Genomic DNA, 23696 nt, shown 5'->3' on the forward strand with positions numbered 1-23696 from the left:
CTCCAGCAACCTCTCCAATGCTGATGCTTTTCTCTTTCTGTCATCTTGGCCAATCTGATAGGTGTTTGGTGGAATCTCATAGCTGTTTTAATTTGCATTTCTCTAATCAGTAATGATTTGGAACATTGCTTCATTTGATTATATATATATGGCTTTAATTTTTTCATTTGAAAACTGCCTGTTCATATCCTCAAATCTGACTTTAGGCAACTTACTAGCTGTGTGACCCTGGCAAATCACTTAACCTCAATCCTCCCTCTCCGAAAAAGCAAATAAAGGGACCATGAGCCCCCAAAATTTAATTTAATAAATAAAATTGATGAAGTCTTATCAATAGGATCAGTCTCACTCTTGATGGTGTCTTAAATCAGAGATATCAAACACACAGCTCTTAACTCTCCTGGGCTGGAATTTTATCTGTAAATAAAAAAAGTTTAAAAAATAATAATAATACAATAAAACATATATAACTTTGCATTTTAAAACTAAGTCAATATGTACCCATAAGGGATTCTCATGGATGGATTCATATCCCTTAATTTCTTTTTGATTTTGACAAGACTGTCTTCAATAACCCTATTCTAACTAAAGTTGTATCTATCCCTAACTCTCTAGTATCCTACCTGTTGATGTCTGTGTGTCATGAAACTATATAAAAAACACGTAATAGGTAGCATTTAAATATTCATCCCCTTTCCTTCTCCCTTATGCTATCATCAGGTTGTATCACCTTTCTAGTCTGTTTGGTGGAAGAAAATACCACCTCTGGACATACTTCAGAGTTTTTCTACTACCAAAAATATGGTTTTTGACTCTTCTGCCATTACCTTTATAAAGGAGTGTTTTCCTTTCTCCTCACTTTGGTGAGAAGGTCTCTCTCAGCACCAAGGGTTTTTTTTCCCCTCCTATGCCTATTCCCTTCTGGTTCCTGCCAAATCTTTCCTTGTATTGAGTTGAAATTTACCTCCTGCTAACTTATACTCACAGTTTCCAATTCTGTCTTCTAAAGTCAAGCCAATAGATTCTAATTTTTCTCCTGCAAGTGAATCTTCAAATAGTTGAGGATTATAATTATGGTCGTCCTAATCTTTCTTTTGGTAGCTAGGTGGTTACAATGGATAGAGTGCTGGTCCTAGAGTCAGAAAGACCTGAATTAACATCTGACCTCAGACATTAGCTGTGTGACCCTGGGCAAGTCACTTAACTCAGAATATTCCTTATATTCCTCAGAACCCTAATCTGCAAAATGATCTGGTGAAGGAAATGGCAAACCACTTAAGTATTTTTGTCAAGAAAACCTCAAATGGGACATGAAGAGTTGGACACTTCTGAAGAACAACAATCTTTCTCTTTACTAGATGCAAAATTCACTAGTTCCTTCAGTTACTACTCACATACAATATGATTTCTAGTTCTTGTTTCATATTTGCTTTCATTTGAATTTCTTTTAGTACATCAATATTTCTTCTAAAATTCAGGGCCCAAAACTAAACAGAGCTTTATTCTCAACACTAAAAAATGAAAGTTCCCAGGGTGTGGCTGTCATCTTAATTTCTTCTACAGACTACACAAATGTGATCTGCCCATGGATCATTATAGGGCAATGATTACCCTTGTCCATTTTTATCTTCTATTAATGGAGACTAAGATCACATAGGCATTTTTGACTTATGAGGCTATACTACTGATGTATAGTGAATTTGTAGTATGATAAAAATTCCAAATCTCTATAATTGTTTCCCTTATCTTCTCCTTGTTTGGTTAAATTAAAAAAAAACCTTAAATTCAAGAAAGTAAATTTATTCCTGTTAATTTTCAGTTTCTTAGCTTTAGCCCATCATCAACAGCCTTTTGAGATCTTTAGGGCTCTCCAGTTAATCATTCACACATTAACTATTCCTTCAAGGTCTGTACAATCCTATAATTTGAAAAACATAGTGTATCCATTTATTCATTTAAGTCATTGATAATGTTGAACCAAACCTTGAAGGATTTCCCTAGAGAATATCTATATTGACATAGTTCCATTCATCACCCATCTTTGAGTCTAGTCATAGTACTATTTTTCAATTGATCTTTGATGTTATGGAGGTTGTTTCAGTTATATCTGACTCTTCATGACCCCATTTAAAGTTTTTTTTGGCAAAGATTCTAGAGTAGTTTTCCATTTTCTTCTCCAGCTCATTTTACAGATGAGAAAACGGCAAACGGGATTTAGTGACTTGCTCAGGAGAAAGTATCTGAGCCCAGATTTGAAGTCAAGAACATGTCTTCTCAATATCAGGCCTGACCCTTTATACACTGTACTGCCTAGCTACCCTTCAATTTATCTTGCATCTATCTGCTTTATTATGTCAAAAAGGCAACTCAGTGGTACAATGGAACTGGGGGCCGAGAATCAGGAACACCTAAGTTCAAATCTGGAATCCTATATTTAATAGCTTGTGATCCTGGGCAATTCACTTAGCCCTGTTTGCCTCAATTGCCTCATTTGTAAAATGAACTGGAGAGGGAAATAGCAAATTACTCAGTATCTTTGTCAAGAAAACCCTAAAAAGGATCATGAAAAGTCAGACTGGACTGAACTGTTTGAAAAACAAAATTATACTAATCACATTTTTTCCATAAGAATATTATGAAGGGTTTTAAAGTTAAATTATATATTATGTCATTATTTTCTCTCTGTTTTTCCCCTTTCCATTTGGATATGATTCTTCTTTCACAATATGATTAATATGGATCTATGTTTAGCATGATTGCACAGGTAGATTGTTTTCTGTCAGAGGAAGGGTAGGAGGGGGAAGGAAAGGAGGGATGGAAAAAAATGTAAAACTCAGAACCATGTGAAAAAAATGACTGGTGAAAACTACCACTGCATGTTTTTAGAAAAAACAAATAAATAGGGGCAGCTAGGTGGCACAGTGAATATAACACTGGCCCTGGAGTCAGGAGTACCCTGAGTTCAAATCCAGACTCAGACACTTAGTAATTTCCTAGCTGTGTGGCCTTGGGCAAGCCACTTAACCCCATTGCCTTGCAAAAAAAAAAAAAACAAAAAACAAATAAATAAAAAATGTTAAAAATATATTTTACAAAAGAATATTATGAAAGAATTTGTCAAATACCTTATAGATTTCATTTTCTGTCATATGCACTTTTAATATATTTAGAATGGTGATTTGGAATATAAGGGTTTTTTTAAGACCTTAGGAGAGATTTACTCAAAATTTTTTTTAATTCTCTTCTTTTTCACCCTGATCTAGCTAGTCTCTCTGTCCCTCATTTTCTTTGTATATAATATTCCTGACTTGAACTAATCTTCTCTAAAATTCCTTTCAAATCAAACATTCTGTAAATCGGTGATTATTCAGAATCTTATCTTGCACTTATCACTCTCTCAGGCAGTGGAGTTTCACAAGGATGTCAGTATTGGGCTGTCCCTGAGTCACCTGTGAAATTTCTTATAATATGGACAAGCTTTCCTGCTTTGGTTTCAAAATTTCCTGGATGAATTTATTCTTAATCTTCACAAACACTAATAGTGGTGGTCTTATAATCATGTACAAGTCACTAAGCTCTAAGCCTCAGTTTCCTCATCTGTAAATAGGAATAATAATATTTTTAGTATTTATCTAACAGGTCTCAACTAAGTTCTTTGTAAATCTAGAAAATGCATAAAATTTAATTTAATATCATGATCATATCATGCTTAGTCCTAAATCCCCTTTCCATATCTCCAGAATTCCAATGTCCCCAAGGAGGTAGGCAATGCTTCTTGAGACCCTCCACATTCCTTAAGCTACAACCTGTAATTAAAATAAACTCTCTCCTAGTTAAGGGGAGATGAGCATGGAATAATCCAACTAAAAGAAATGTCCTTTAATGGAGGAATGTGTGGATTTGTCATTTGTGAAGTTATTTGGAAGCAGGTAATATTATTGGGTCTGTACTTCTCCACGACACAGAGAATTGTAGAGTTTCCTTCTTTTTCATACTGGTAAATCAACATACTTTCTTTTGTTCATTCTACTCAGGATCACTTCTATTAATCCATTTTTCTAGGTTAAGAATGTGTCTATATAGGGGTGGCGCAGTGGATAAAGCACTGGCCTTGGAGTCAGGAGGGACCTGGGTTCAAATCCCGTCTCAGACACTTAATAATTACCTAGCTGTGTGGCCTTGGGCAAGCCACTTAACCCCATTTGCCTTGCAAAAACCTAAAAAAAAAAAAAAGAATGTGTCTATATATCCAGATAAAAATTGAGAAAATTAATCAATTATCTGACTTTTTGAAAAATCTATATATCATCAGTAGATCCACTTAGAGGCCCTGTCCAAATGCAAGTATACATTTTATATTTTTAAAAGAAAGATGAAAGATTTATAAGGAGCAGGTAGACTATATAACCTGTCTTTAAGACCTGCAATTGATCCCCTTCAGGGTTACCACTTAATTTCTTTGATGCCTCAATCATATGGGCATTTCTTTTTCTTGAAGATTTGTACAGATAAGCTTTACCAAACACAATTTTTATGTCTGAATGATCTTTTTTTTTTAAAAAAAAATCCATGTCTTGTAGTTGACAGTGCCAAAATAGTTAAGCTTATTTGCTTTGCTCCTAGCCAGTCAGCAGTTGTCACTTTCTCTAGGGAAATGTCCTGAGACTCTCTGCAAGGCTTTATTATTTGACCTTTGGCCACTGTAGGATAGTGAGCTCTGTGGTGTCCCAGTGGTAATTTATGGGTATGCCAGGGACCCAGTGTGAACTGGGAAACGATCGAACTTTGAAGGTAGTAGCTTTCAATGAATAGCTTAAAATTTAATTGATGATGCAAAGAGTTTGCTGGGGCAATGGTGCCTGTTTTCAAATCTTTATTTTGGTTGAAACCAAAATACTTCTTTAGAGCTTAGTTGAATTAATTCTGTAATCCTTTGGTGAGAAAGTATAATCAGATCTCTTCAGCTCTGAATTTCTGCACTTTGGGAAATGGGCTGAAATCTATTCTGTCTGGATGTGTCTGGCTCCTTTGAAAGAGACCCTATTGACCAGGGAGCTCCTTCTCTGATCACAGGTCATAGGTTAGGTTTTTGTTGCTTGTGAAAGTCAACCTTCTGTAAATTATGGTGAGGTTTGGGGGAGGGATAGTTACTTTTATGGGAATGTAACATTTCTGTCCACAATGTCCATTTTTCCTAGAGTTTGAAAGCAGGACAGGAACTGCTTTGGGATGTTCTTGAAAACAATGATTTTTTTGCATGAGGGCTGACTTTATACATAGCTGAAGTAGGAAACTGCTTGCATTTCATTTGAAGAAATAGTAGGAGGGAGGTGCATTTGCTATAGGGCTGGCCTTGGAGTCAAGAAGACTTTAGTTCAGATTTTTTTCCTGAGACTCTAGCTGTATAATCCTTGGTAAATTAGTCCCTTCATCTTTGCCTTCCTCAGTTTCTTTATCCATAAAATAGGTACAATTGATACCCACTTCATAGTGTTGTAAGAATCAAATGAGATAACATATAAATGATGCTAAATACATATTATAATTATGATTATTTACTCCCAAATACTATTTGCGTTTCATTCCAGTACTGAAGCTTCACTTCATTGGACTTTGGAGTTCTTCAAATTAAAAATACAAATACCTCACTAGTTGTTATGTCTGCTTTGCTTTAATTGTTAGTTTATACTGAATCAGAGATTAGGCAGGCAGCTAAGTAAAAGAGTAAGATAGAGGATAAGTATTTCAGGATAGAGAATACCAAAAAGAGAAAAGGTAGGTGTTATGACATAAGTATGAACTCCATGAGGCCAAGGGACCATGCTTCACTAATCTTGGTATCTGCCTCAGAACCTGCCACTTTGCACATGTTTATAGAGTGAAGGCATGAGCAAAAGAATGAAACTTAACAATTTTACCCTTGCCAAAGATTAAACATGCCTAATGGGTCTAATATTACTCTTTTCTGTAATTTTCTCAGAATCAAAAAGGAAATTGTCTGACCCAATATCTGTATGTGCTGCTGGCTGTAGGAGAGACATTTTGTGAGGCTGTACATCAATTTGATTCCTTTAAGATAAAAGGAAAAAGGAAGAAAAAAGTTTCCTCTGAGGGGACATTTCTTGGTGGTCATGGGGTGGGAAGGGGGAAAATATTCCCTTGTCTCCCCCACCCCAGGGAATGGGTGGGAGAGGTCTGTGATTTCTATGATATAGGAAGTTGTTGCTGAGGAAATTCTGTCTCCTGCTCCCCCTTCCTTCCCCCTTTCCTTCCCCCCTCCCCCATAACACCAAAGCAGATCTCTAATTACTTTTCAACTCACAGTCTTAGAGAGTTGTCTGGTTTAGGGTTTTGCCCAGGGTCATAAACACCTTATATGTCTTCGGCAGGATTGAAGCCAAATCTTCCTGATTCCCAGGTGGTTCCTTATCAATCCACTAGGCCACACTACTTATTTCTTTCCACCTGAGAGGTGGATATCATGTCCATCCTACAAATAAATGAATAATCCAAAGTCATTTAATTCTGCACTCCAACCCCCAGATGCTAGGAATAAGAAACTAGTTTAAACCAGTGATACAGTTATGTGACCCACATTTACTATCTTTGAAAGAACTGCCTGACTCTCCTGAGTCTCATATAACAGAATATAATATTCTAATCCAGAAATAGGAGGACTTGAAGAGAATCAAATTTCATGCAAAAGTGTTATGTATAGGGGCGGCTAGGTGGCATAGTGGATAGTGCACTGCCCTGGAATCAGGAGGACCTGAGTTCAAATCCAGCCTTTAATAACTTTAATACTTTAATAACTGTGATCTTGTCCAAGTTATACATAACCACCAGGTAGTACTTGCAAGCAAGACACGCTGATCTGTCAATCATACCCCTAAGCAAAAGAAACCTCTCTGAATAAGACTAGACAAGTTACTCCCTCTATCTTAATAAGGCTTTCTTTTCAAGCCAGTTGCCAGTAGGGGAAAAGTAAAGAAAACTACATGTTCATCTTTTATTTATAGACTGGGGAAAGATAACTTTTAAAAAAAAAGATTGAATTTTAGGGGGCTTTACCAGTTATGTAACAGTCTAAAACTGTTCTCCCTTCTTCGATTTTCTTTGCCCTAATGGCTCTGCCAACAGGTTCATCACTCTTATGCCTGGACCATTTTTGTTTTTGTGACTCAGTCATTTTCAGTTGTGTCCAATTCTTCATGGTTTCATTTTGAATTTTCTTGGCAAATATCTGAAAATAGTTTGCCATTTCCTTGTCAGTTCATTGTATAGATGAGGAAATTGAGGCAAACAGCTAAATGATGTGACTATAGTAAATGTCTGAGGTAACTTTAAATAAGGAAAAAGTCTTCCTGACTCCAGGTTCAGCTCTCTCTTTCCTGTGCCTCCTAGCTGCCCCATTTACATTATCTCAATTAATTCTTACAACCCTGTTAGAAAGAATGGGTAAAAAGTCTTTCTATTTTAAAGATGAAGAAATAGAGGCTCAGAAAATTGAACTGATTTTGCCCAACCCCACTAGAGAATCATGGAATTTCATAGGCTGTTAGACCTGAAAGAGACTCAAGGAGATTGTTTGCTTCAGTCTCTTCTTTCTAAAAATGATAAACCTGAGAGCCAGAGCAGGTGGTGTAGTTATAGGGGTCAGGCAGTCAGTCACCTAGCAGTTAGTAAACCACCTACTATTTGTTAGGCACAGCACTAAGTACTATGGATACAAAGAAAAACAAAAGATAGTCCCTGCTCTCAAGGAGTTGCCAGTTTAATAGCAATTGTTCCAATAAAAGCTGTAACCTTATCTATTGTTATCAACTATTATTATCATTTTTTCATTTTTCCTAATTCCCATGTCTTATGCTGTGGAAAGGGGATTCTGGTTAGTTTTTTAATATCTGAATAATTATAAATTAATTTTTAAAGATATGCACAGCAGTGAACATAGACTTAGCCATATATTTCTCATGCTAGGGAGCAGATCTGACTTTGAAATTCAGAATTAAGTTCATGTTCAATAATGAAAGCTTTTTTTTAAGCATGGCTTACTGAGCTGGGTTGATAATTAGGCTGCAATGCTGCTAAAGAACCCAAACACAGGATTTTCAAATGATTTCACAGCTGATTTATATGCACAAAGTATAATTAGTATCATGTAATTTTTCTTGCCAGATTGATTCTCATTTAAATATCGAAAATATGTCATTTAAAAATCATTTCATACCTTGCTGATGAACTGAAATTGAAATATTAGATCCATATGGCTTCTCTGTCCTGATAGATGAGAAACAATTGTCTTGTCTCCCAGGAATGTGGGAGTGGCATAACTCACAGAATCTCTGAGTTGGAAGGGTTCTCAGAGGCTAGCCTGTACCTAACCAAAAATTTATTTAACAACATTGCTGAAACTTTCGTTTGATCACCTCCAGTGAGGGAGAACTCATTGCTTCCCTAGGCAGTCTTCTCTTGAACAGCATTCTGGGTAGTTCTAAAAATTAGGTAGGTTTTTCCTTCATTAAATAACTGAGATTTACTTTTCTGAAACTTCTAGCCATTGTTCCCAATTCTTCCCTCTGAGATCGTGTTTTCTTTTCCATGTAACAGTCCATTTTAAAATCCTTGAAGACAAATATTATCCTCACTCTTGTAACTGAATCATTATATCTCCCAAATCCAAGTATTTATCCTTATGTCTCTTCCTTCTCTACTCCATTTCCTGGCTTCTTTCAAACCTTTTCCAAAGATTTAACTCCTACTATAATAGGTCCTTTGTGCTTTTCCCTATGAGTCTACCCCAATCAATCCAATATTTTTCCTGTTTGTACAAAGCTGTTTGCATGTTGTCTCCCTCACTATACTCCATGAGAGCTCCATGAGAGAAGGACTGGTTTTGTTTTGTTTGTCTTTATCATATCTCCCAGCATTAAGCATAGTTCCTGGAACAGGAGCCACTTAATACATATTCCATTACTTAATACAATTACGATACTTAATACATTAACTCTCCAAGTTAAGCATCCTCAGTTCTTTCATTCATATGACATGGTCTCCAGGCTACTCTATCCTAGTCCCCATTCTTTGGGCTCACTCCACATTCCATCTTAAAATGTATCACCCAGAAGTGATCATAGTCTGTCAGATGTATTACAACTAGGACAGAATCAAGTCAAAGTGTCACCTCTAAACTATGCCCAAAAGGCTATAAAATTGTGCATGTCTCATGATCCAACAATACCACTATCAGATATCATAAAAAAGGGGAAAGTACCTATTTGTACAAAAAAAATATTCATAATAACTCTTTTTGCAATGGCAAAGAATTGGAAATTGTGGGGATATCCATCAATTGGGGAATGGTTGAACAAGTTGTGGTATATGAATGTAATAGAATACTATTGTTCTAGAAGAAATGTTGAGCAGACAGGTTTCAGAAAAACCTAGAAAGACTTACATGAGCTGATGTTGAGTGGAGTGAACAGAACCGGGAGAACATTGTACATAGTAATAGCAACATCAAACATCATATGATGAATCATCCATGATAAACTTCATTCTGCTCAACGATACAATGACAATTCTAAAAATATTGTCCAGATAAAGAACTATGGAGTCTGAATCCACATCAAAGCATACTATTTCCCTTTTTTCTTATTTGCTTTTTTCCCTTAATGGTTCTCCCTTTTTATTCTGATTCTTCTTTCACAGCCTGACTAATTGTGGAAATAATTTCAACATGATCTGCAAGTTTATGCTATAGCATATTACTTGCTGCGTGGAGTAGGGGAGAGAGAGAAAGGAGAAAGGAAGTACATTTTACAAAAAGGAATACTGAAAATTATCTTGATGTGTAATTGAAAAAAAATACTATTCCAATAAAAAAAAAGTAACGCCTCCATGATTCTGAACCCTCTAGCTCTCTATGAAATCTAAAATCATATTAACTTGGTATGGCTGACAATTCACACTTTTGGCACATTCTGAGTTTTCATTGCACTTAACACTTTCACCCTCTTCTCCCACTATTCTTTTGCCTACTCTGTTTTATTTGTGAAGACAGAATCAAAATTCAAAACTTTATGTTTATACAAAAATAATTTCATTTTATAAGATTTGGAATGTAAACTTCAGAGACTTCAAGCTGCTTTTTGCCAACAATGTCTTTAAAATTTGATCTCCTACTTGGGAAAAATGCTTCAGTTGTGGACTTACCATCACATTATATATTAGTTATAATGCTTCCCAGGATCTTGAAGCTTAGAATATCATGTTCCTTACAGGGAACTCCTTCAGGTACCCTCTTTCCAACAACCATTTCCTCATCCTACTCCTTAGTATTATCCTTATCTATTCTTCCTTTCATTTACAATTGCAGGGGTAGGGAACCACCATGAGAAGGTACTTCTTCATATACCCTCTTTCCAGCAATCATTTTCTCATCCTACTTATTAGTATCTTCTTTATCTGTTCCTTTCATTTATACTTGCAGGGGTGGAGAACTTTTTTTTTTTCTGCCAAGGGCCATTTGAATATTTACAACATAATTTGAAGGCTATATGTAGTCAAACATTTAATCATTCCTAAAAAGCTCCTAGATTTATTGAATTTTCAGGCCCACCTGTGGTTGCCTTGGCAACACCATACCAATATGGCCTGTGGGCCAGAGATTTTCCACTCTTGATTTACAGAGAAATATTTTTCCCAATTCCCTAATGAAGTTAATTCCAGGAACCAGGTCCCTGATCCCATTCTCTTCTGTTTCCTCTAGTACCATGATCCAATAGTCATACTTACTCTCTCATGCATTTTCTACTTCTTTCTCTCTCACTTGGCTCCTCTCTATTTGCTTCTGCATATGTTCTGTTCTCTCCATTCTCAACAACAAAAATACCACCCCTCAACCATTCCTTTGATCCCATTCAACTACCAGCTCATTTTTTCCCTCTCTCTTACTGCTAAACATCTTAAAAAGTTTTTCTTTTTCTTCTACTTCCACATCACTAACTCTCTCCTCATCATTCTTGCATTTGAGTTACACTACCCACTACCTTCTTGACATTGCTCTCTTATAGCTCATAGGTGGCCTTTAAGTCACCAAAAACAAGGTCCAGTTTTTTGCTTTCATTCTTCCTGACCATTCTCTGACCACTCCTCAAAATTATCACTTCCCTTGAATTCAAAGACACAACATGAATCTGATTCTCCTCTGTTGATCATCTCCAATTTATCCTTTATTTGGTTTGTTTGGACATAATTGTTTACATGGTGTCTTTTGTAATTGGTCTTTCTTTGTATTAAGCATATAGTTCATGCTTAATAAAGGTTTATTGCTTGACCAATTATCATGATTAATTGTCCTTTCCTTGCTTCCTCAGATTCTTTTGCCATTTATTTCGAACCACTAAGGTCTCTATTCCTTTTTTCTTTTTTTTTTTTAAGTCACTATTCCTTAAGATTTAATCCTTAAATCTTTTCTTTCTGTACTTACTCCCCTGTTTATTTAATTCACTCTCATGACTTCAACTGTCAACTCCCCAAAACATATCCTCTAACCTTGACCTCTCTTCTGACCCCCAGACCCACATCTTAAACTATTTCCAGGATACTTCCTCCTGGAAGTCTCACCTGTGTCCTCACATTTAATATATTCCCAAAATTAAGCATATTATTTCTCTCTCTCTAAACTTGTTCTATCTTTTGACTTTCTTCTTTCAATTGTACCAGAACATTCTCCTATGTTGGAAATCTTTTATTCTTCATATAATCAAATATTTATAACTAGAAGGGACCTTAGGGGTCATTTAATTCCACCCCTTCATTTTACAATTGAAGAAAATGGAGGTCTACAAGTAGATAAGTGACATCCATGGACCCTCATCAAGGATGGGCTCCAAGTAGGACACAAACTCAGGTCTTCCTAACTCTAAGTCTAAAAACTGCATCACACTGCTGATTATCGTGTCCTTTCAGTTCTATAGTAATACTACGGTATTGTTTACATCCATTTCCTCTTCTACGTTGCCATGGCTGCTACCCTAAATACAACCCCTTATTACCTCCTGACCAGACTATAGCAACAGTCTCCTAATAGATCTTCCCAATGCCACCTTCTCCATTTCCAAATCAAAGATTTGCAAGACAAATCTTACTTATACTAAGTTTCTTCTCTGATTAAAAAATCATTGATGGTTCTTTTTTAAATACAATTTAAATTCATTTGCCTAACATCTCTACAATTAGGAACTACCCCTACCTTTCCAATTTGATCTTTAACTACTCTTTACTTTATATATCATGCTCTTGTTACTTTTCCCCATGAACATGCTCTGCTTTATCCCACTTCATGTTTTTGTTCCCACTGTTCCTTTAACCTGAAATTCCCCCCTCTCATAGTGTACTTCTGTTGAATCCACTCTTAACTAATATCCTGGACTCTCCAGTCAGTAATGATTCTTTCTTCTCTCCACAATCAAACTCATATAATTATTTCTTTCCATCATCTCTAATATACTTTTCATATATAATGTATTATTGATAACTAGGTAGTTTGGAAGATAGAGTGATGGGTCTGGAGTCAGGAGAGTTGAGTTCAAATCCAGCCTCAGATACTTACTAGCTATGTGACCCTGAGTGAGTCACTTAATCTCTATTTGCCTTAAATCTCCTGGCTAAGAAAATGCCAGGCCACTCAAATATCTTGGCCAAGAAAATCCTATAATTGGGTCATGAAATATTGGGCTTACCTAAACTACAAAACAACAAAAATATTCTACTGTTCATTCATATTAAATTTGGGATAAATTAAATTTTTATTTTGCATGTGAAATATTATCTGTGTGGAGTAGGTCACTTCTTGTTCCACAGAATTGAGTTTTTTATCTAGACATAGACATTAACATTTATTTATTATATTTCAATTAATTAAGCCATAGAAGTGGGTAACAGATTCCATCTCCCCAACTCCTAGATTTCATCTACCTATTTTGCTCATAAGGAATTACAAAATCTTATTACCAAACATATGTCTAATTAGAAGGATTTGAGGCAGCATAAAAAACTGAAGAATCTAATGAAGCTAAAGTGGGAAAGAACAAATAACTAGGTCAGGGTATTTTTTTATATTTTTTTTCATGTAAAAGCCCCCTTGGATAGTCTTATGATACTATGAACTCTTTCTCAGAATAACATTTTAAAAAATATATAAAATAAATTACATAGGCTCACAAAGAAAACCAATGACATCAAAATATAATCATCAAAGAAATTTTTTTTTAGATTTTTCAAGGCAATGGGGTTAAGTGGCTTGCCCAAGGCCACATGGCTAGGTAATTCAAAGAAAATTTTTTTAATGAAATGAATGAAACCAAGGTTGAGGACTCCAGATCTAGAAATATGTCATCTTCCTTGATTCAACTTAAGGTAAACCTTAAAAGTACATTGCTCACACTAGATCTTTGAATTAGGTAGGAAGGAAGGCACAGCATTTCATCCACTATCCAATAGGTGACAAATTATTATCTTTTTTATGGATTGTCTTCTAAATCTATTGAGTTTCACTGCCTTTTTTAAAGAGAGTATTACATAAGACCATGTAGACACTGGGAAGCCACAGAGGATCCAACTCAAAAGAAAGCAATGAAATTTGGAGAGACCATCATGGCAGAATAGAAAGAATTCTAGATCTGGAATTAAAACTTCGATTTGAATTCTATATGATCTTGCATTAGTAAATAAACTTTTCTAGGGCTCATTTTCCTTTTCTATGAATTTGGGTCTTAGGAATATTTGATCTTGAAAGCTCTTTCTAGTATTAAATTCTATATCTCAGAGGATACTTTATTGTTCATGCACCAGCAAATGTCCTGCTTTTGGAAAAATATTTTGGATCAATAATTGGATGAACATATAAAATGAAAATCCCTTTCATTTGTTTGGAAGGAGAATTACAGATAGTGGTTTTTTCCAAGGCTTAGTTTTTGTGGTTGTGGTGTCCTTTTGAGTTCCTAAATAAGGATGATAAATTGTGTCTTGTTAACACTGGACAGTTGCATCCATTAGTAGGCAGAAGACTAAAGACCAAATTGATGTGAATTACTGGAACATAAGGTCTGGAACCAAAGCAGAGGGGAGCTGCCATCCAGAATTTTCAGGGTGATGGTTACAGGGCAGTCATGGATGGAAGCCTAGATTGACAGCTGGGCCTTGGATTCCAATTGCAAAGGCTGTCCAGGTGAAAATCCTTATATGGTTCATTTAGTACCAATATTGCTACAATTAGATTCAAGCTTGTGAGCAGGCAAAGATAACCATTTTTAATAATGCCTCCTCAATCCCCTCCACTGGCTACCTACATCTAAAAGTTACCAATACCTGAAATTCCACAATTAGATTAATTTTTTAATGGTCTTCTGGGGCAGCTAGACAGTACAGTAATAGAACAATGGGCTTAGAATCAGGAAGATGCATCATCCTGAGTTCAAATCTGGCCTCAGACACTTACTAGCTTTGTGACCCTGGGCAAAAAATTTAACTCTAGTTGCCTCAGTTTCCTTATCTGTAAGGACAGATGGAGGAGGAAATGGCAAACCTTTGCTAAGAAAACTCCAAAATGGTTTCACAGAGACAGACATAGTTTAAACAACTGAACAATAACAACTGGCCTTTTGGTTAATAAAATAGCTAAGATGGGGTGGAGAGGTAACATTAATTCTTGACAGTTTTAGGATGATTGGGTTTTTTAGATGTTTTTCTTTAGAGTAGTTTTTTGGAGGGGGCAGGGATTGGAGAGGAGTCAGTAATTGGCAGTTTTAAGTAGTTTCACTAAAGAAGCTCTCAATCAACTTTTTTTTGGACATATCTGTCTAGGATAGAAGAAAACTTCAGACCCAAAAACCTTAGGAGCAAATAACTTCCCCAACCCCATGATATCATGAGGACTTTTGTGAGAAATGCTGTTTGTGGCAATAGGGGGAAGAAGAAGGGGAGACACAATATTTAATGTATAGAATGCTCTTCTTCCTCCTCATTTTTATTTTCTTGTTTCTTTATCTATAAAGTTCCAGTTAAAACCCTACTTCAACATGAAACTTTTCTCAATTCCCTTAATTGTAATTCCGTGCTATGGTTGAGTATTTCCTATTTATGCTGTAAATGGTTAACTTGTGCTAACTTGTACATAAACCTAGTGCATAGTTTTTGCCTTATTGTCTTCCTCATTAGACCACCTCAATTATGGGGACTGCCTTTGTATCCCCAATGCTTAACACAGTATAGCATAAAGTAGACACTTAATAAAAGTTTGACTAATGAATAGAATTTAATATAGTAATTATGGGGAGCATAGGAGAATGGATCCCTAGTCACCAATCTGGGGACAGTGGATAGGGTGCCAAGCTTGGAGTCAGATGGACTCTTCTTCCTGACTTCAGACACTTACTAACAATGTGATCTTGAGAAAATCACTTTACCCTCTTTGCCTCAGTTTCCTTATCTGTCCAATGAGATAGAGAAAAAAATGACAAACCACTCCAGTATTTACCAGAACAGTCAAATGGAGACACTAAGAGTCATATACAGCTGAAACGACTAAATAACGAAGTCACTAATTTGAATACCCATTCTATGGCATAAAGCCAGTGGTGGGAGGGTGGTGGTGGTATAGAAACTAGGGATTAGAGAAGAAGTTTTGAAGGCCAGAAATATTTTAGGTAGGAATTCAGGTAGAAGGGAGGTCAAAGTTTTCATTTTTTTAAAGAAAGATTTCATTTATTTTGAATTTTACAATTTTACCCCTAATCTTGCTTCCCTCCCCCCACCCCCCACAAAGGCAATCTGTTAGTCTTTATATTATCTCCATGGTATGCACTGATCTAAGCTGGATATGATGAGAGAGAAATCAGATCCTTAAAGAAGAAACACTAAGTATAAGAGATAGCAAAATTACATAATAAGCTAACAGGTTTTTTTTTTAATTAAAGGTAATAGACTTTGGGCTTTGTTCAAATTCCACAAGTCTTTCACTGGATACAGATGGTATTCTCCATCCCAGATACCCTGATATTATGCCTGATTGTTGCACTGATGGAATGAACAAATTCATTAAGGTTGACCATCACCCTGATGTCGCTGTTAGGGTGTACAATGTTCTGGTTCTGCTCATCTCACTCAGCATCAGTTTAAACAAATCCTTCCAGGTTTCCCTGAATTCCCATCCCTCCTGGTTTCTAATAGAACAGTAGTGTTCCATCACATACCACAGTTTGTTCTTTACCACCACCAACAGGGCTGCTACAAATATTTTTGTACAAGTGATATTTTTACCCTTTTTCATAATCTCTTCAGGGTGGTGGTATTGCTGGAATAAAGGGTATATACATTTTTGTTGCTTTTTTTTGGCGTAATTCCACATTGCTCTCCAGAAAGGCTGGATGAGTTTACAGCTTCACCAACAATGTATTAGTGTCCCAGATTCCCCACATACCTTCAAACATTGATCATTGCCATTTCTGGTCATATTGGCCAGTCTGAGAGGTGTGAGGTGGTACCTCAGAGGTGCTTTAATTTGCATTTCTCTAATAATTAGTGATTTAGAGCAATTTTTCATATGACTATGGATCACTTTGATTTCCTCATTTGTAAATTGCCTTTGCATTTTTCAAAGTGTTCATTTTTGCCAGGAGGGACATGAGCTCAAAGAAGTCATCATGATACATAAGTGTAGTAGGTGGGAGAAAACTGTTTTTTTAAGATAAGGACAAGATGGCACATGTGGAAATATATATGTGCATTCATAAGATCATATATTTAAGGGGCAGCTAGGTGGCATAGTGGATAAAGCACCAGCCCTGGAGTCAGGAGTACCTGGGTTCAAATCCGGTCTCAGATACTTAATAATTATCTAGCTGTGTGGTCTTGGGCAAGCCACCTAACCCCATTTGCCTTGCAAAAAAAAAAACCCTAAAAAAAAGATCATATATTTAGAATTAGAAGAGACTTTGGAGGCCATCAAGTCCTCATTTTACAGATAAGGAGAGCAAGACTAATAGTGACTTACCCTGGTTCACAGGAGTGTCTGTACAGCATTCAAAGTCATATCTTCCTGGCTCCATATCTATCACTTTGTAAAATGTGCTGCAGGACTTGCTCATTCCATCAGAGCAACAATTGGGAACAATTTTGGGCTGTCTGCAAAGGAGAGTACCATCTGTGTCCAGATAAGGAGCTGTGGAGTTTGAACAAAGTACAAGGACTATTCCCTTTAATTCAGAAAAAAAAAACCCAGATGTCTTATGGTTTGATCTGGTTACCTCTGAGAATTCTGTTCTCTTTAAGGATATGATTTCTCTCTCATCACACCCAATTTGGATCGAGGTACAACACGGAAACAAAGTAAAGACTGAAGGAGTGCTATCTGTGGGGTGGGGGTGGGGGGAGGGAAGCAATATTGGGGAAAAACTGTAAAACTCAAATAATATCTTTAATAAAAATTTAAAAAAATGTGCTGCAGGAGAAAGTAGGTGGAAGGAGTGCCTGGCAGAGGAAAAAAAACTTCATTCTTGTTAACCTATTACTTGAGGGCAGTTCTCAGTTTCCTTGGGATCAAAGGAAACATTTTTTCACAGACAAGGAATTGATTTAGAGAGAAGATATAAGAGGTAAGGAGAAATTGCCCTTCACCAGACCCATCACGTTCCTCTTGGCCCCGTTCTGAGACTTGTCTTACTTAATATTGTTATGGGAAAAATATCTCCGCTTTGAATTCATGTAGTGGGCAACTGTGACCAAATTTATATTTTTCACAATACAAAAATTATGAAAGTTAAAAACATAGGTATCATTATTATTATTATTATTATTATTATTATTATTGTTATGATGATGATGATGATGATGCTCGTGTAGTTCAGGTCTCAGAGAACACCTAAATCATCATGAGACCTCTAATTAGACTTCTTATAAGAAAAATTACATCAAAGTGACTGAGAAATGACTATTTTATGTTATAATCTTGTACATTTCTCTTAGGCCATAAATGTTAAAGAGAAGATAGATCCATAATTCTTTCTTCAATGTCATTGAAGTTGTATAAACTTAATTAAACAGTCATCATCTCATACATCCCCTAAAAAACCTCATCAAACTAATTCTATAGGTAAAATAAGTCAGGTTATAGATTAAACTGCATTTAGAGAATTCACAAATAGGTTGATTGAGGAGGATTTACATGTCACCAGGAAGACAGAAACAACTGAATTTCTTCCTCTGTATGCTTATCTAATTAATATTTAAGGCTCTTAAGTAAATTTACACATTCTTCAGGACAGGTTTTAATCAGGTGTGGTTAATATTAGCCTAAATTGTAGGAGTAGTAGCCCTGAGTCTCAAATAAGAAATAGGAAATCAAAAATTTCCATTATAATATCTTTAGAAAAGATCTCAAGTAGTTACAATCTAGTGAAATCTCTAAGCATATTAAATTCTTCTAGCTAATGAGATACTAAATTACTTAGAATAAAATGCCAGAAGATATGTATCCATTTGAGTGGCAAGATTTGTTTGTAAGATGAGCATTTAGGGAAAATAATTCAAACTATTCTTCTAGAAAGACCCTTGGTTATAATCCATTATCATTACCTAAACATCAAGATAGAACTAATATGCATCTATTTATTATTCACAATCCTAAAAAGTGCTGCACACTCTCAGGAAAAATTTATTTGCTTTTAGAGTTTTGCATAAACTTTTCCCTATTTCCTAGTCAAGCATAGTGATCTGTACAGAAAGTAAGCTTCTAGGGAAGGATCATCAACTTTAGGGAATGTTTGTGGAATTTTTGTTGTGATAAAGTGTAGACTAAGACTCATTCCCCTGCCCTTAAGGAACTTAGATAAAACAATTCAAGGTAGCCAATACTAATTTCTGCCTCCCCACTGAAGGATTTAGGAGAACATATTGCCTAGAGCAGTGTTTGGAGATAAAAGACACTTCTGGCTACCCAAAAGATCGTGATCTGAAGTTGATTTAGCTTTCCCTCTTACTAAGAAGACTGTGGTGGGTGGTTCTCTAAAGGTCAGGAATTCTGCTTTGGTATCTGTACTATAATATGACACCAGTATGATGAGCAGGAGGGGAGGGGAGAAGACCAGATTGCCTAATAAGGGTGAACTGGAACAGGTTAGAAGCAGAACTGATCAAAGTTCCTGTTCTTATGAATAGTAGGATTCATAGGAGGAAGACCCAGATTAAAACACATATGCAAATATATGCATACATATACACAAAAATACAATATGAATATATTTATGAATATGCATGCTAATTAAAAAGAAAGCTACTTAAACTCTTTTGACCTTTCCTCATCCATAAAACAAGGGAGTTAGATGAAGTGAATTTTGAAGTCAATCCAGCTCTAAATCCTCTAATTTTATAAAGGGTTCTAATTTTGCTAACAGAACCCCTGGAGTTTCTAAATTGAAACAGTTACTTACCTTTCTTTATGTATCACAAGCTTATATGTTACAGGTAGTCCACAAAGTACTTTCTCTTTCATTGACTTGTTCAGCTAAAAACAACAGATAGGTAAAACAGCATTATTCCCCATTTTACAGCTGAGGAAAGTGAATCTTTTGAAAAATTTGCATAAACACTAAAAGAGAAGCAAAGTTTGAACTGAAGATGGGTGAGGTGAGGTGAGGTAGAGGGGGGTGGGGCAACAGTAAAAGGGAATTGGATGTGGAATCATAGAACCTGAGGGTGAATTTTGGCTCTGCCATTCTAAGTAAATCTTTGAACTTACCTGGGTCTTATTTTTTTTTTAAAGTGAGGAGATGACTAGATGATCCTTAAGAATCTTTCCCACCGTAGCTCAGCCATCCTATGATGAGTCTTTGACTGACTCTTAGGTTGCCTAATACTTTCATTCCACTACAAAAAAATACTTTATTCATCTTTATGTGTATGGATCAGAAATATAAAAGAAAGTGGGGCAAAAAGAAGTGAAATTAATTTTATTAATATCACTCAAGAATTAATGGCCAAGATAAGTGATAATCCACATTTCCTGACTCAGCACAGGGTTCTTGCCAGTATTGTATACTTCTTGAGAAAGATGAGGACTCAAGAAAATGGGAAACAAATTTTAAAATATTTATATTCTCTTCTTTGTTTCTTGGCAATAAAAAAAATTCTAAGTAATAGAAAGCTTACTAGTTTACATGTGAACATTGTGATAAATAGGATATTATTACAAATAGAAAAGCAAATAGAGACAAACTAAAAACACATTAGCCTAATCTCTGACAATTTATTTCTATGCCTGGATTATAGCAAGCACTATTAATTGGATCCCTTAATTTGGCTAGATTTCAGATTGAGATGTATACATAAAAGAGACGAGGAACCTGATTGCTCCATTGGTCTACAATGGCAGCCAATTATTTCAGGAAATGATACCTTATCATCATCCACAGCAATCTGCCTCTTGACATTAATGATACAGTTATATGAAATAAGCCGATTCCAGGGGATCAAAAGTTATTTGAAATTTCATGAATATGCTTAAGAGAGAAAAAAAGAGACCTTCAAATAATTAAAGCCATCAATATGAACCACATAGATTTGAAAGGTTATAATACTTCTCACCCATAAGAATGAAGATACCCAGTACAATTTGGTTTTCTTGGTCTCATGCTCTCTGAATTGTGGTGCATTTGTTATCATTTCAGTTTAACACCATGGCTAAAATGATTTGACATAATAGAGTCTCTTGGAATAGGACCAAAAAAGCATTTTTCTTTTTGACTCAACAAATAGGGTGATATTCACTTATTTTCTAAAATGTATTGTTTTTAAGTAAATATATCAAAATTGTATTTAATTAAAAACAATACATATCCCTTTAGAGATTAAAAAAAGAAGCATCAGGTAAATAGAGAAATTAGGTAGATCAGTGAAGAACCATGAAAAAAATCCATATTTGGCAATGTTACTCAAGACAATTAAACCATTATAGACAACTAAGCTTTAATATAGCAAAGGTTCCTTCATAGACTTAAGAAAAGAGGATATTTCTCATTGAACTGGCAACCTGATATAGTACATTTCAAGGAAGTTTTATTTCAAGAGGTAGAAAGAAACAGTACACCAGAAAATAGTACAAGCGTGCCTTTCAGAGTTGATATTGCCCAATCAGTCAGTAAATTCAGCTAGATTTACCAAGGAATAGGAAAAGCCTACTGTGAAATTAATCACTTCACACTTATTTTTAAGGTTAGCTGTGAGAGAATTATAGCTATTTTTCTTATCCACTAGCTGCATCCCTTTTTTGGGAGGGAGGAGAATGAAAATCTTATTTGCCATGTGAAACACTTCATAGCCACTCAATTTTTAAAAAAAATTGTTGAAGGAGCTTCTCCTTTCTAAAATACCATAGGCTAGATATGTTATTTTATTTCTTAATGTCTTCATTTATAAGATGGTAGAATTAATCTAGCTATCACTTGACTCTGACAGATAAGGTCATCATATCACCCCAAATCTCTGATCTTCTGACTTCCCCAGTTTCCTGATGAGGGAAAGAAATTAAGTAACTATCTTTTTTTTTGCAAGGCAATGGGGTTAAGTGGCTTGCCCAAGGCCACACAGCTAGGTGATTATTAAGTGTTTGAGGTCAGATTTGAACTCTGGTACTCCTGACTCCAGGGCTGGTACTCTATCCACTGTGCCACCTAGCTACCCCTTAAGTAACTATCTTAAGATTTGTTCTACTGAGTCAGGTCCAAATAGTTGATATAACAGATAGGGAACTGAACTTAGAGTCAAGTAAACCTGAATTCAAATATTGTCTCTGATTTTTATTAGATGTGTAACCATGATTACCCCAGATCATTTGATCTCTCACAGTCTTAGTTTCCACATCTGTAAATGAGGAAGATAATAATAGTTCTTCATAAAATTGTTGTGAGGATCATATGAGCTAATACATGAAAAGTATTTTGCAAATCTTCAATTTTATTAAGGCTAGCTATATGCTAGCCATTCCCCAAGATGCAGGGGCAGAAGATGTTCCACTAGGCACTACTTGGGGCAAGTAGGTGATGCGGTAGATAGAGTGCAAGATTTGTAATCAGAAGATTCATTTTTATGAGTTCAAATCTGTTCTCAGACACTTACTAACTGTATGACCCTGAACAAGTCATTTTACCCTGTCTGCCTCATTTTCTTCATCTGTAAAATGAACTAGAGAAAGGAAATAAAAAAACACTATGATATCTTTGCCAAGAAAACCCCAAATGAAGTCACAAAGATTTTGATAGGCCTGAAAGGAGTGAACAATAAAAACAAATTCTACTGAATTGAATAGGAACCAGTTCAGAACTTCAATCATTAATAATCCCCTCTGGGGGCAGCTAGGTGGCAGAATGGATAGAGCACTGGCCCTGGAGTCAGGACAGACCTGAGTTCAAATTTGACCTCAGACACTTAAGAATCGCCTACCTGTGTGACGTTGGGCAAGTCACTTAACCCCATTGCCTTGCCAAAAAAAAAATCCCCTATGATTCCCCTCAATACCGTGTAATATGGTTTTATGGTAGGACTACTTTCTTTCAAGGATCATCCTGAGGGGTGATCCTGGGTGATACAGGTCTCACACCAAAAATGCCAATTCCAGCAGCTCTTTGAAAAGAAAGGAAATAGCATTTCTTATAACCACTTCTATGAGCCAGATTCTGTGCTGAATACTTTATAAATATTTCATTTGATTCTCAAACAACTCTGCGAAGTAGGTGCTATTATTATTATTATTATTCCCATTTTACAATTGAGGAAACTGAGATCAACAGAGGTTAAGTGATTTGTTCAGGGGCATGGATTTGAACTGAGGTCTTCCTGACTCTGGATCCAATACTCAATCTATTATACCATTGACTGAACCATAAAGATTTCCATTTGAAGATCTGCTCTATCCAGGTTCTTGGTTTGCTTGTTGTACCATAATTCTGAGGTGCCATGATTCTACTTTTTCCATAAAGGCACATAATGAAAGACTGAAATGAGAACATTCTATTGTCTGTGTTTATCTAATTTCAGGGACTGAAAGTGCAACCTAAGAATGGATTTATATCAGTCACTCAAGGACTATAAAATACATAAAAATAAATTAATGTGTTACCACAATTTTGAGATAAAAAAGAGATTAACTTGAACACAGAAAGAGTTCATTCTCTTGCTGGAAGCAGGAATTGATGACAAATATACAGATAGAAACTGAGAACTAACTTTAACCTAGTTCATGGCCTAACCTCAAGAGATAATCATCTTTTTTAAGGATTAAGACTTTTTTTTTCTCTTTCTAGCTGGAGTTTGGGTAAGTGCCCTTGTGGAATAGCTAAGTTTGTCAAAAGAGCCTGGAAAACCTTGTTATTATAAGTAGTACATATCTATCTCACCATTAAAGGGGCAAGAAGAATTAACAATCTACCTTCTTAGCACACATTTAATACAGTTTATTTCTTCCTCTTTATAAGCTATAATCAGGAGTTCTTAACCTGGAGTCTGTGAACTTAAAGATATTTTGATAGTTATTTTGTATAATTTGCTTCCTTTTCAATCCTATACTTTTATTTCATATATTTAAAAATAATATTCTGAAAAGAGATCCATAAGTTGTCCCAGAATGCCAAGGTATCCCAAGA

At 35.7% G+C, this 23696-nt stretch overlaps 1 long non-coding RNA gene across 1 annotated transcript; it reads right to left on the reverse strand.

The window, feature by feature from the left end:
• Positions 1-344: 344 nt before the first annotated feature.
• LOC141493910 (uncharacterized) lies at positions 345-19555 on the reverse strand. The gene is made up of 3 exons (XR_012470350.1): positions 19491-19555; positions 17057-17224; positions 345-417 (listed from the first exon to the last, which is right to left on the reverse strand). It is a non-coding gene; the product is annotated as an uncharacterized LOC141493910 (long non-coding RNA).
• Between the last annotated feature and the right edge of the window lie 4141 nt (positions 19556-23696).

Source organism: Macrotis lagotis, chromosome 7 (genome assembly GCF_037893015.1).
Source record: "Macrotis lagotis isolate mMagLag1 chromosome 7, bilby.v1.9.chrom.fasta, whole genome shotgun sequence".
Taxonomy (NCBI): Eukaryota; Metazoa; Chordata; class Mammalia; order Peramelemorphia; family Peramelidae; genus Macrotis; species Macrotis lagotis.